This window comes from Cricetulus griseus, unplaced genomic scaffold (assembly GCF_003668045.3).
Source record: "Cricetulus griseus strain 17A/GY unplaced genomic scaffold, alternate assembly CriGri-PICRH-1.0 unplaced_scaffold_110, whole genome shotgun sequence".
Lineage (NCBI taxonomy): Eukaryota > Metazoa > Chordata > Mammalia > Rodentia > Cricetidae > Cricetulus > Cricetulus griseus.
The window spans coordinates 61,639-76,242 of NW_023276821.1; positions in this window are offsets into that span (position 1 = coordinate 61,639).

Here is a 14,604-nt window from a genome sequence, read left to right on the forward strand (position 1 = left end):
GTGGCATCCTTCCAAACATGGAGTTATGACAGTTTTCTTAGCCTACTCTCTTGCTCTCCCTCTCGTGTACACACACCCCACATTCCAGACAAAACCTAGTTTGTTTATTATTAATCTCCCTGAAAGCTGGGAGATGGCTCATCAGTTCGAGCACTTGCTGACTTGGGTTCAGTTCCCAGCACCTACATGGTGGCTGATGACTGCCTGTGACTCCAGTTGCAGGGGTCCCACACTCTCTCGTGGCCCCCAGGAGCACTGCACACACACGGTGCACATACACTCATGCAACTTCACACATATACATATAAAAATACATTTTAAAATATTAATACCTTGACTTTTATTAAATTACTATGAGACTGTCAGATCCATGGCCTAGTTCCGTTCCACAGACAAGGAGGACAGCTCTGAAGCTGACTTTCAGCACCTCCACACTGCCTGTACCCCTCCCGACCCCGACCCCTGCTACTCTCCACTGAGACCCATTTCCCTAGGGTTACAATGGCTTCTGCAGCAACTTCAGGAGCAGGGTGAGGAGGGCAGGGCTCCCCAGAGCCTGGTCTGTCCTCTCTAGACACATCCCAACACAGTGATGAAAGTTCAAAAGAAGTCCAACATACGCCGGGCGTTGGAGGCGCACGCCTTTAATCCCAGCACTCGGGAGGCAGAGGCAGGTGAACTTCTGTTAGTTCGAAGCCAGCCTAGTCTACAGAGGGAGTGCCAGGTCAGGCTCTAAAGCAATACAGAGAAAGCCTGTCTCAAAAAAAAAAAAAAAAAGTCCATCATACCCTGGTTCCCTGGAGACAGAATCATAAGATTGGAGACACTGGGGTCATCAGAGGCAGAGTTATCAGGGAGAAATATGGAGAACTTATCATGCCTTAGCAGCACAACTCCCCAGGCCTCCTCAACAGGCTCCTTCTCCCTCTTCCCACCACTCTGTGACTTTTGTCTACTGTCAGACCTTCAGAGAAACTGAGGAAAACCATCCCCAACAGTAGCACTCACTAGCAGGCCCCGAGGATGGGAGCCGGCGCTCCTGGATGCTCATCCCTGACCCGTACCCCACAGCATCTCCTAGCTTTTTGATGAGGCCCACAGTAACTCTCCACCTCAGGCAAGCTGGGGAATTATGGGCACAAGGATCCCCATGAGGTCCAGACCAGGCCTCTCCAGAGGGTCTCTCACTGGAGGGCTCACTCACATCCATCCTCCAGGCAACTCCCCAGGCAGCATTTCTTGCAGGAGCAGAAACTGAGGTGTAGCAAGGTGAATGCACTTGCCTAGACTGGCCCAGCTGGTCAGGGGCAACCCTTGAACTCTCAGGTCTGACAGTTCCATGTGCTCCTCCACTATAAAGTCACCCCTGCTGCTCTGGAAGCTGAGCACTGCTATGAAATGCCTCCAAGTGGGGTATGCTCATCCTGTCATCCCGGGTTACAAAGACATGAAGCCAGAGCAGAGTCTGACTAGAACCAGACAGGCTCTTTTGTGGGAGGAGGAGCATGCCCAGAGGACATGCATATCTGGCTCTTGTTGCCAGTTGTTTCAGAGAGAGGCTGATTTTCAGCTCTTTTCTTCGGTTTTTGTATATTTCTCCTTGTGCATACAAAGGATAGCATCTTCCTAGTGAGCCGTACTATGCCAAGCAGTAATTCCAAAATGCCCTCAAAGGCTAGAATCGTTTTCCTTATACAAGAACTGCATGGGGGTGGGGGGAGAGGTGGCTGGGTGGTTAGAGCACTTACTTGCTGCTCTTCCAGAGGAGCCAGGTTCTGTTCCCAGCACCCACAAGGTGGCTGACAATCGTCTGTAACTCCAGTTTCAGGAGATCCAATCTACTCTTCTGACCTGGCATGCACATACATGCAAGCAAAATATTCATACACATAAGATAGCACGAGTCAAAAACAAATGAAATAAATCTTTAAAGAACTGCATGGGGGGCCAGGTGTTGGTGGCACATGCCTTTAATCCCAGCATTCAGGGGGCAGAGGCAGGCGGATCTCTGTGAGTTCGAGGCCAGCCTGGTCTCCAGAGCAAGTGCCAGGCTCCAAAGCTACACAGAGAAACCATGTCTCGAAACCCCCCCCCCAAAAAAAAAACTGCATAGGTCAGTCCAGCATATAAGAGCTCTTGCTGCCCTTCCAGAGGAGCCAGGTTCAGTTCCCAGCACCCATGTCAGGCGGCTCACAACCACCTGGATCTCCAGCTCCAGGGCCTCCAAAGCCCTCTTCTGTACTCCTCAGGCACCATACACACACACACAGACACACAGACACACACAGACACACACAGACACACACAGACACACACAGACACAGACACAGACACACACACACACACACACACACACACACACACACACACACACACACATACACATATCTTTCTAAAAGAACTACATTTGGGCAACAAGAGAGAAGAATCTGATGAGTCACCAGCCCGACAGGGATGTGGCCTTTTCGGAAAGAGCATCCAGCCATCTGCAGAAGGGCCCAGCACAGACTTGTTTAGACTTCAAGGGAACTGAGATGAGCTGTCCTCACTGTCCCCAACCACAGGATAAACCTCACTTGGCTTCAATTCTGGTCCTGCTTGAGAAAGCACCTAAAGGATATTGCAGGCCCCCTTCACTTTGGCGGGCAGTTCTGTATGGAGCTTCTTCCTCCAGCCTGACTTTCCGCAGAGGGTTAGGGATATTTGAGTGTTGCTGTGATGACTAGTTTTCACTGTCAACTTGGTACTTTCAAAATCACCTTGAGTACGTCTTGGAGGGCATTTCTAGAGAAATTTTACCTGAGAAGAGCCCACACTGAAGGTGGGTTGCACCATCCCTTAGGCTAGGGCTCTGAACTGAAATGAGCTGAGCACAGGCCTGCCTCTCTCTCTCTCTCTCTCTCTCTCTCTCTCTCTCTCTCTCTCTCTGCTTCCTAACTGTGGACACGATGTGACCATCTGCCTTTGACTCCTACTGTCACTGTCACCGTTACTCCCATGCCTTCTCACTGCGATGGACTGTACTCTCAAAGTATGAGCCAAAATCCTTCCTTCCTTCTTTAGGTTGCTTTCAGGGGGAGGGGTGTAGCCCCAGCAGTCTGAAACTCAATGTGTAGACCAGACTGGCATAGCTCTCAGAGATCCACCTTCCACTGCCTCCCAATTGAAAACTACTCAATGCGTGAAGCTGCTACTCACTGACTCCATTTCCTGTGTGAGCTTTCTTTCCTTGTTGAAACAGCACAGCCTAATGTTCCAGAACAGAAATGAATCAGTTTTGCCTTTTAAAGAATCCATCAGACCACACTTTAAATCCTAGTACTTAGAAGGCAGAGGCAGGAGGATGTCTGTGAGTTCAAGGCCAGCCTGGTCTACAAAGTGAGTTCCAGGATAGGCTCCAAAGCTGTTACACAGAGAAACTCTGTCTTGAAAAACAAACAAACAAAAAGACAATAGATTTAAACTGTATACTTTTTCTGATTTCATGGTTTTTGGTTTTTGATTTTTTTCTTTTTAATCAAGCACACACCTATAAACTCAACCCTCAGGGGGCTAAAACTGGACAGATGATTGTGAGTTTGAGACCAGTCTGAGATACAGGAAGACCTTGTCTCAAAAGAAACTTTTTGATGCTTAAAGCTTAAAACAGCAGCTATGGTGGCACACACCCACAGCCCCAGTACTTGTGAAATGAAGGCAGAAGGAGCAAGGTTCTGCTCAGCTACTGAGCAAGTTGGAGGCCTATCTGGGCTACTGAGACAAGGTCTCAAACAATTAATTAATTAGGATCCAGGCATGTGGTATAGGTACACTTTTAATCCCAGCACTTGGGAGGTAGAGGCAGGAAAAAATTAATAAGTTAATTAAAACAACAACATATTTTTTAACTGAAAGAAAAATCAGAGAAAAGTGTCAACTCTAGGGCATTCAAGTTTTCAAAATATTTGTACAACAAAACCTCTTAGCCTTGAGGAATGCTCCCAGGGTATATAAGTGTTTGTTTATAGAAGGCATAGTACCTGCTTGATGGATGCCCACTGAAACAGATGTGAGAGGGGGTGAAAATAATCATTTGTGGAAGACAGAAGAGTCTCCCAAAGAAGGAAGCAATGCAAATATCCAGAGGAAGACAATAATGTAACTAAGGCTCTAGACACAACCTAGCTGTTTCCAGATCCCTGGAGAGCCTGGGGCCAAACACACCTGTATATTTTGTCTGGACAAAGAGAGGTTCATTAATCTCCCCCCTTTTTCACAGATGTCCCTTCATATCATCGCTGCTCTGTGAGTCCCACCAAATAAGAGCTCTTTGACTGAGGTCTCCACACTCACACTTGGTTGAGAGGCAGCAGCTCCATCAGGAGGCCACTGCCCTCTATGAAAGGCCGTGGGAATACGCAACCAGGCAAGCCCATGGCAGCCAGGTCCTGGCTGTTCCCCCAGCCCAGCTGTCTCCACAGCTTGAGGTGCTGTCCCTTCCCTCCCATGCACAAGACCAGTGAGCGGAAGGGCAGCCCGGCTGCAGATGAAACCAGACCCTCCTTGGGAGGCACTGAGTCTCAGTTCCTGGCCTGGGCAGGGCAGGCCACGTGTTGTTATGGTTGAGTCGACCAGCTGGGAATCAGCAGGGGGGTTGTAAGGAAACCACATTCATTAGGAGAAAGCAAACATGACTGTCACTGCTGGCCAGTCCTTTCCCCTGCATTCCCTCACAGGCCGCTCCCACCAGGGTATCAGTACCATATTAGCTTCTGTTCTCCTGCCCTTTTCCTGTGCTTTCTCTTTCCGGAGTCACAATTATGTGGCTATTGACTCTAACCCCTCTTCTTGGACGAGGTGGGAGGAAGGCCAGATTAGCCCATCCACCCATAGCTGGGACCAGAACTTCCTTCCCTGGGGCCACAGCTGACCAACCCCTGGCTACCAAGCCCTTCCCTTTACTCGGGCCTGAGCCTGTGTTTTGTTGTTGGGCAGCAAATCTCTAGACCAGATTAGTTCTGTCATAAACTGAAGTTTTTGTTGGCAAATGATATCATCCGGGTTTGCCTATCATGGGCGTGTCCCCAAACATCTTCCTTGGGAAGGTTTACTGAGGATTTAGATTACCTCCAGAGAGTGAGAAAGATGGTTAAGACAGCATCCTGCTCTTGCAAGGGACCTGAGTTTAGTTCCCAAAATGAACACCAGGTGGTTCATAACTACCTGTAACTCCAGCTCCTGGGGGATCTGACACCCTCCTTGGCCTCTTCAGGTACCTGCGCTAATATACACATACCCACACATGGACATACATATATACATACACAGAATTTAAGAACAATCTTAAATCTTTAGATTATCTCAAGAATTAAGAGGCTGAGTACAGGACAATGTGTGGAAGAAAGAAAAAAAATGCCTCCATCGTGGAATGGAAAAGAGGTCAATCTTCCCTGTAAGGAGAGACTCGTCAACCTCATTCCTCTCACATGTGTGTATATGGTGTCACTGCTGCTCTGTGAGTCCTGAGATTGCTACAACAGTTGAAAACAGTCACCCAGATCCTGTGGCACACAATACACAATTGGCTAGCCAGGTATACATAGTAAGAGAAGAAAGAAGAAAGAAAGAAAGAGGAAGAGAGGAAGAAGAAAGGAAGGAAGAGGAAATAGTTCCCCTAGAAGCTCTGACTCATGAAACGACCTGTTCTTGGATTGGAGCTACCACTTTACAGTCTGCAGAAAAAGCCCCTACTGACCTTGATTCCACAGAAGAACTCTACAATACACAAAACATCCCCACAACCCAACCAAGAAAGGAGCACTGAAGACCAACTGGTGGGGTAGGAAATGTTATATTTAGGATAGGAAGAGACAGCTTGGGAGATAAATTGGAATTAAACCAGACACAATGGCTTAGAATCCCAGGAGACAGTAGAATTACTACAGATTTGAGACTAGCATGGGCTAGTTAATGAAATTAAGACTAGTCTGGCCTAAATAGCAAGATCCTGTCTCAAAACAAACAAGCAAAAGAAGAAGAAGAAGAAGAAGAAGAAGAAGAAGAAGAAGAAGAAGAAGAAGAAGAAGAAGAAGAAGAAGAAGAAGAAGGAAAGAAAGAAAGGAAGGAAGAAAGAAAAGAAAACAGGGAAGTAAGGAAAAGAAAAAGGAAAAAAAGTATTGAGTTAAAAGTAAGCCAAAAGCTTCCAGTGAGTTATGGAGTTTTCCAGACAATGAAATAGTACCGTTAAAAATGCCATCAAAGAGCCAGGCAGGTGGCACAGACTTATACTCCTAGCAGTTGGGAAGCAGAGCTAGGATGTTCATGAGTTTGAATCCAGCCTCATCTACATAGCAAGGTTCATGCCAGCTCAGACTAGAGTGAAACTCTGCCTCAATAAATAGGTAAGTAAATGACAAAATTGAGATCAGTGTAACCAAAAGAAATCCCCAAATCTAGACCAGCTGAAGTGCAGTGCAGGAAGGGTGTGGTCTTTCTGCTTCCATCTATGGTAGTTTTTAAAAATGGTTATTAGGTCAGTAAGACACTACTATGGTAGAAAATTAATATTTAAAAATTTTTCATTTTATTTATGATGATGAGGACATGTGTGTGTGTGTACACAAGCAATGGGAGGTGTCCATGCACATGAGCATGTGTCACAATAAGTGTGGAGGTCGGGGACACCTTTTAAAAGTTGGTTCTTTCCTTCTATCTTCACATGGCTTCCAGGGACTGAACTCAGCTCATTAGGCTTGCAAAGTACTGTAATCGCCAATGTTGGCTGTCAACCTGAACAGCCAACAAGACAGTAAGTAGTATTTCCTCATGGCGTCTGCTTCGGTTCCTGCCTTGACTTCCCCCTTAACATATAAACCAAATAAACCCTTTCCTCCTCAAGTTGCTTTTGGTCATGGTGTTTGTTACAGCAGCAGAAAAGCAAACTACTAGGACAGGTGACAAGCACTTTTACCCATTAAACATTGTTGGTGGCTCAGGAAATGAATCTCAGACCACATGGCAAAACAATTCCAGGCAAACTGAAGATTTAATTGTAAAATCTTTGCAAGAAAACATAGGAGAGCCAGGTCCCTGCCTTTAGTCCCAGAATGTGGGAGGCAGAGGTAGATGGATCTCTGTGAGGTTGAGGCCAGCCTGGTCTACAAAGAAAGTTCCTTTTTTTGTTTTTTGAGACAGGGTTTCTCTGTGTAGCTTTGGAGCCTATCCTGGCACTCGCTCTGGAGACCAGGCTGGCCTCAACCTCACAGAGATCCATCCACCTCTGCCTCCCGAGTGCTGGCATTAAAGGCGCGCACCACCAACGCCTGGCTCAATAATCTACCTTTTATCTTATCAAATCTATATCCTCCCTTTTTTGTTTTCAGAATAGATTCAATAATCTACCCTTTTTTTAACCTATCATATCTGTATCCTTTTTAAAAAAAAAAACAAAAACCTTGAATCTAATCCCCTTTGTTCAGCTTTATTCCTGACTGTAACCAACAACATTTTTGTAACCAATCCCCTTAAACAATGACAAAAAATCCATAACCCAATGATTGACCAAAAACCACCCACCCCACCTCTTGGGAATGCAGGCATCATGTTCTTAAAGTTGCTTCCTGCTGTCTGGGGCGATGGCATCTTTAGGGGATCCTGAAAAGAAAAATTTGGGTTAACTGTCAAGCTGTATCATTTTTTTCCCGTCTCTGCATAGAGGGAAAGTGCAGGGCTTGTCTGAAGTCCATGCTAGAGTGGTCTATGAGTTTGGATCATCTCATTTAGCCTCCTCAAAATCATTCTGAGCCGTGTCTGTAAGGCTGGATCATCTCAGATGACCTTCTGGAAATTTTTCTGAGCAATATCTGTGAGATTGGATCATTTCAGTTGGTTTCCTAGAAATTGTTCTGAGCAGTTTATAATCGAAAACCAATCTTTAGGTGGAGTTGTTCAGCTTAATGGTGTTATCATAGTCCTGGTGGAATTGCCATCTGTGGGGTTCCATCTTCTTCTTTTTGTTTGTTTTGTTATTTTGTATTTTGAGGCAGAGTTTCTCTGTGTTAGCAGTCCTGGCTGTCCTGAAACTCACTTTGTAGACCAGGTTGGCTTTAAACTCACTGAGATCTGCCTGCCTCTGCTTCCCGAGTGCTGGGATTAAAGGCATCCCTGACCTATGCCCGGCTGGGATTCCATCTTCTTTTTGGAGACTTCGGAGATCTCATTACATCAGATTCTTCCTTTTCTTGGTCATTTTCTCTGGGTAGATCTCCCTTCTTCTTTGGATGCTGATTTGTCCAAAGGTCTCAAATTCTTCAAGATGTTTGTTTTCATGTTCCTGAAAAGACAGAAACAAAACCCTAACTTTGGGAGGTTCCTTATCAATTTGATTTGTGGTTTCTCCTGAAATTTTTGTTTTATCTTCCAAAGCTCTTCGGTCATCCAGAGCAGTACGTTTTCTTACAGCAGGCATTAGGTTCTTTAATTGCTCTGGGAAGGAGTTTCCATGATGACAGGAAACCACTGAGCTGGATTTGGCAGAGTGGAGTTCCAGAGGCCCCTTAAGGCATTTCCCAAAGGCAAAGTATTACCTTGAATGCCTCTTTTTGATCTACATTCATTATTAGTCCAGTGCCGGCCTTTGCCACACCTTCTGTATAATCTGGAGTGGACGGACGTTCCTTTTGGATTATCTTAGAGAGAGCATTGTTTCTAGGAATGCCCTATGTACAACCCCTTTTCAAGCAAATCTGTTTGCCACAATTAAAACATTTGACATTTCTATTTTTCTTTAAACCTCTTGAAATCACCTCTCATATCATCATCATGACCATGAGCTCCAATATTAATTATATCTCGAATCCAATCCTCCAAACGTGCTGACTTTTTTTTTTTGTTTGTTTGTTTGTTTGTTTGGTTTTATTGAGACAGGGTTTCTCTGTAGCTTTGGGGCCTATCCTGGAACTCGCTCTGTAGACCAGGCTGGCCTTGAACTCACAGAGATCCACCTGACTCTGACTTTACTTTTTTTTTTTAAGATTTATTTATTTATTTATTTATTTATTTATTTATGTATGTATGTATACAGTATTCTGTCTGCATGTATCCCTGCAGGTCAGAAGAGGGCACCAGATCTCATTACGGATGGTTGTGAGCCATCATGTGGTTGCTGGGAGTTGAACTCAGGACCTCTGGAAGAGCAGCCAGTGCTCTTAACCTCTGAGCCATCTCTCCAGCCCGACTTTACTTTTAAAGGCCTAATTATTCTTTTGCATTAAGAATTAGGATTTTCAAAAGCCAGAGATTCAAATATTATTTGTCTAGTTTCTGAATCTGGTATCATTCTATTTACTGCTGTTGTCAGTCTTCGTATAAAATCCCTGAATGCTTCCTTTGAGCCCTGTATAACTTTTGTAAATGACTCAATTCTCCTTCCTACTTCTCCAATTCTGTCCCAAGCATTCAAAGTTGCAGCATGGCATAAACCCAAGAAGGGATCATCATGTAGACATTGCCTTTCTAAAGTAGCATAATCTCCTTCTCTAAGATTTGATCTTGAGAGATATCTATACCTCTAGCTTTAGCCTGTTGTTCAATATTCTTAGCCTCTTCCCTGAACCAGGAAGTCCATTGGAATCGTAGTTCAGGCTTTAAACAGCTTTCATCAAGTCTATTCAATAGCAATAACTCTATTACAAACTGACCACGTGCTTATCATCTACTTCACAAATGGCGAATGCAAGCCACACGAGCCTACTGCTTCCTTGAATTTCCCTAAATCTAACATTGTCACAGGCTTCCAATTAGCTCTCATAGAACCTCTATCATTTGACACCTCCTGCAATGTTACTGAATATATTAAAGTTGGTTTTTTTTTTAAGCCCTTGAATTCCCTTTTAACCCTAGAATGCAATGCTGAGTTTGGTTTCCCAATGAATTCCTTTGTCTGGGTCTGAATATCTCTATGATCTGCTTTCATAAGTTTTTCTAAGGACTTCATCTTGACACTCATATCAACCAACTTTTTTAGAGATAAACCAAGAATTATCAAGATGGTAATTAACAGTATGTCAATCCCAGTTAAACTGATTGTTCCATTTTGAAATCATTCATTTCATAGTGATATAGAGGCCTTACATTCTCCATTGTAATTGTGTTACCCATTTTTTGGTTGTGAGCCTAGCCTTTAATGGCTGAGCCATATCTCCAGCCCTGTGTTTCCCATTTTTAATGTGGGGAAAAAAAAAAAAAAACCTCTCTTTTTAAACTTATTCCTTCCTGTAAGGATTCCCAATAGCCTACCCGGTGTTGGTGGCTCACACCTTTAATCCCAGCACTTGGAAGGCAGAGGTAGGCAGATCTCTGTTAATCTTTGAAGCCAAAGTGCTCTACAGAGCAAGTTCCAGGACAGGCTCCAAGGCTTCACAGAGAAACCCTGTCTCAAAAAACGAGAGAGAGAGAGAGAGAGAGAGAGAGAGAGAGAGAGAGAGAGAGAGAACTAACGAAGAATTCCCAATGGTCTTACCAAATCTGCTGCTGCTGATGGATGTGTGAAGTTGCTGCTGATTATAACAACAGAAGCCTGAGAAGGCTTCAAGGCTGCCTCTAGTTTGACAGCAGCCGGAGAGAGGGCTCAAGGAGGTCTAGGGAAAGCCCACAATCCACCGGGAGAAAAGAAGCCAAAGAGCCAGGGGGATGTGCCAAAGTGGCTAACTCCTGTGGGGTTTGGAGCCCAAATGCCTGTAGTTTTTGCTGCAAAGAGGCTGCAACAGAAAAATGTCAAACTCACTCAAGGACTTGGGGAGAAAACAAAAGAAAACCTCGTTGGCCAGGCAGGGATTGCCTGCAGTTCAGGTCTGGGCCTGGGCCAATGAATTCAAGTGGCTTTTTTGTGAATTCATTTCATACCTTTACGTTGGGCACCAATTTGTAACATGAATAATAAAAACCCAGTGACTGACATTGGGGTTCAAGCTGAAAGATCTGAGAAGCAAAGCATCCAAGCCAGTAGCTCTCACCTCTACCCAGATTGAAGCAATCCTGTCCTGGCTAGAGACTAATTGTCTGAACGTGAATAAATCATAAATAATATATCACCACACATGCCTACTGAGGAGGAATCAAGGCAGTCATTGTCTCTGGGAGTATACTTTTTAAATTGAAAATAATTTCTTTCTGGGGAATACAACTTAGAAGAAAATTGTCTCTTTACACAGCCTGACAATATAAAATATATTTACATATAATCTTGAAGTATAGGTATTACAATTTGATTTTAGCAAAAATATATATTGTCATGTTTTCAAATTCTAGATATGATCACTTAAGGAAATAGTCCTAATTTTTAAAAATTTTACCTTAGCAAATTGTTCCTAACCAAAAATTTAGTTTTACTTGAGATACTCTGCTTTTGTTCATTAAATAATAGCTGGTATTGTTAATAGTTGAAACAAACATACAAAGTTTATCATTTGTGAAAGCAAGGACTACCACTTAGACACATTCTGTCAGATTTGTTCCTTAGGTGCCAACTTTAACTGACTTCTTTACAAAGTTTCCAGGAGGTTGTTCCTTATTTAAGAGTCTGACCTAACAGACAGCTAATTACAGTCACCTTATCCTTCTACAGAACATGGTCCTGCCAGTTGTCCACATTTAACTCGTGTTGCCCCCCTCTCGTTTTTTTTTTTTTTAATTTTTTTATTTTTATTTTATTTTTTTTATTTTTTTTGAGACATGGTTTCTTTGTATTATTTTGGAGGCTGTCCTGGCACTCACTCTGTAGACCAGGCTGGCCTTGAACTCACAGAGATCTGCCTGCCTCTGCCTCCCAAGTGCTGGGATTAAAGGTGTGTGCCACCAACACCCGGCTTGTGTTGCTCTTGATGTGAAAGTTTTCCTCTTTGTCCCTTAATATCCCCACTAAGTTGAGCAGTTTTTACCTCCTGACTTACGTTCTGGATCTTTGCCAACTGTGAAGTTTCTCATGGCTCCTTGGATGGAACATCCTCTGAGGCGCTCCAACTGCTGCTCTCCTCATCACCCTTCTGTCAACCTTAAAACAGTTACTGAGAGACCAGGCTGGCCTCAAACTCACAGAGATCCGCCTCCCTCTGCCTCCCGAGTGCTGGGATTAAAGTCGTGCGCCTTCAATGCCTGGCTCTTCTTGCCATTCTTGAACACTGTTGGGGGACTCGGAACTGAAACATCTGGACTGGAACCGCCTTTGCATCAGTTCACCACAGATGAGCTTGACCTCCTTCAGGACCAGTTCCTTCCGTGACTGCTGCTGTACTGCCCTCCTTCCTGCTCATTACCTCATACTTTAAATGTTTTACTTACAGAACTTCCCTCTATGCACAAATAAAATGCCCCACGCAAGCTCTCCCAATGCTCTCACTTACAACAGCTCCACACGTGGTGCCGATACATCTGCTAAAAGACCTTTTAGATGCTGCAGAGCAACAGGCTAAAGGGGACTTCATCCCTTCCACCCTGAGCTGGACACAGCTCATTACATTGGTCTTCTATTTTCTCTTGTTCCCCTCCTTTGATGCTCTGTATCTCCTGTTACTCCTGCTAGCTCATGGTCCAACACACTTGGCAATGGGACTAGTCACTGTCACCCTGAGTCACCTCTGTGCCCATTTCCTCTCACCTCTGGCCCTCCCGGTCTCTCAACTTTCCTGGGAAATCTCTCAGCTTTACTTTGTAACCAAATCAGCTGCCTACAGCCCTCTAATAATCATCTTCCAAATCTCTCCAGCAATATAAGATGACAATCACCTGATCCACCCTGAAAGCTGATCAAGTTAAGACTCCCCCCTGCTACATGACTAAAGACCCCTCTCCAATGGGCACGGGACCCCCTCTACCAATCAGCAGAAACAGCTGTCATACCTCGGGCCTGCATTTTCTATATCCTCTCAGCATTAGGGGTGATAGCTTCCTGCTGGAAGGCTACACTTCCCAGCGTCCCTTTCGGACTGTGAAAGCCATTTTTGACCCTATAAGGGGCTGCATCTCATCTTCCTCTGTGGGCCTTTTGGGCACCATACATGTGGGTGACAAGATGCTCCCTCACCAGGAATGAACATGGTCCACCTATGGTCAGAGCAAGCCTTTTTCCCTTCCACCATCTGTCTCTCTAAATCTGCCTTTTACTAATCTAACAATCACAACGCCCAAATAATGTAGAGGAGAACCTGTGTTAAGACAGTCATAGTAAACAGGTTGACATGAGACTCCTCTGTCAGGGACTGGTGGTCAGTCTTGGATCAGTCACCTCCCTGAGGCTACTTGGATCCAGTTAGTGAAGCCACCAGCAGCTGGAGTGACTCTAGTGGCAGCAACAAATGGCAGCACAGCTCGCTGGCCAATGTTCCTGGAGAAAATGATGCTGGCATAAGCTACAATGGCTGGAGCTGCCAGCAGCAGCATTTCCCAGGTCCTATTCTGATTTATGATGCAAATTCTGTCATTTTTCCTTTCGTGGGTGTACTGTTCCATCCGAAGACAAAGCTGGTGCCACCTAAGCCAGTTCCTGCTGCAATGAATTTGAGGACACTCTCCTCCTCCACTTGGAGGAGGGCTCCAGACAATGGGAGAAGTTTCAATTTAAGCTACAACAGGAATTAAGAATGACACATACTGTCTCCTCCCTGAGAAGAACAGAAAGGGATTGTTCTCATTTTATGTGTATGACTGCATGTATGAATGTGCACCACATTTATGCCTGGTGCCCTGGGAGACAAGAAGAGATCATCAGATCCCAGGGAAGTGGAGTCACAGGAGGTTGTGAGCCTCTATGTGGGTGCTGATAGCCAAACCCCGATCCTCTAAAAGGATAACCAGGACTCTTAACCACTGATCCGTCTCCCCAGCACCCCAAAATATATGTTGATAACAGTAAGTTAGAAAACATAACATGGGAAGGGCTAGCACCCAAATGCTTTAGTTCATTACGCCCACAAGTGTTGGGAGGGGCTCTGTTACTACCCTGGCCTCTGCTCAGTCCCCAGAAGTTGGACATGAATAAGAGAACAAGGAATGTGGTAAAAACAAGAGGTGTGGCTCATCAGTGCAGGAGAAAGTTGGAAGCTAGAGTGAGTCAATGCTATCCTGATCTTGGCTGGAACACCTAGAGGTGCACCCCACAGAAACCTGCTTCTCAGCCATGTGTCAATCAATCCCACCTTAACAGATTTCTTCCCTGTATCTATCTGCCTTTGCTCAACGTGGTATCTCGCCTGTTCTTCCTGTCTACAAGATGCTGCAAAGCTCCTCAGGCAGCTTTGGTTGCATCCACCTAGCCCAGCAGGGTACCAGTACCAACTAAACACAGGCCTCTCTCTCCCTATGGTCATTCAGTAGACCTGGTTTTCTCTCCAGAGAACCAGAGTAAGATAACTAGGGACATTCACCCCCTTTTAGGCTTATATTGGATAGAGTGGGGGAGGAACCAGACTGGCCTAGAACTCCCTGAAATCCACCTACCTCAGACTCCCTAGTGCGGGGGTTAAAGGCGTGCAACTCCACACCTGGCAACAGCGTTTCTGCCTTAATAGGATTTACAATTCCGTGGGGGAGACAGCAACTGTGTGGAGCAATAAGTCAAATATTGCAGAGACC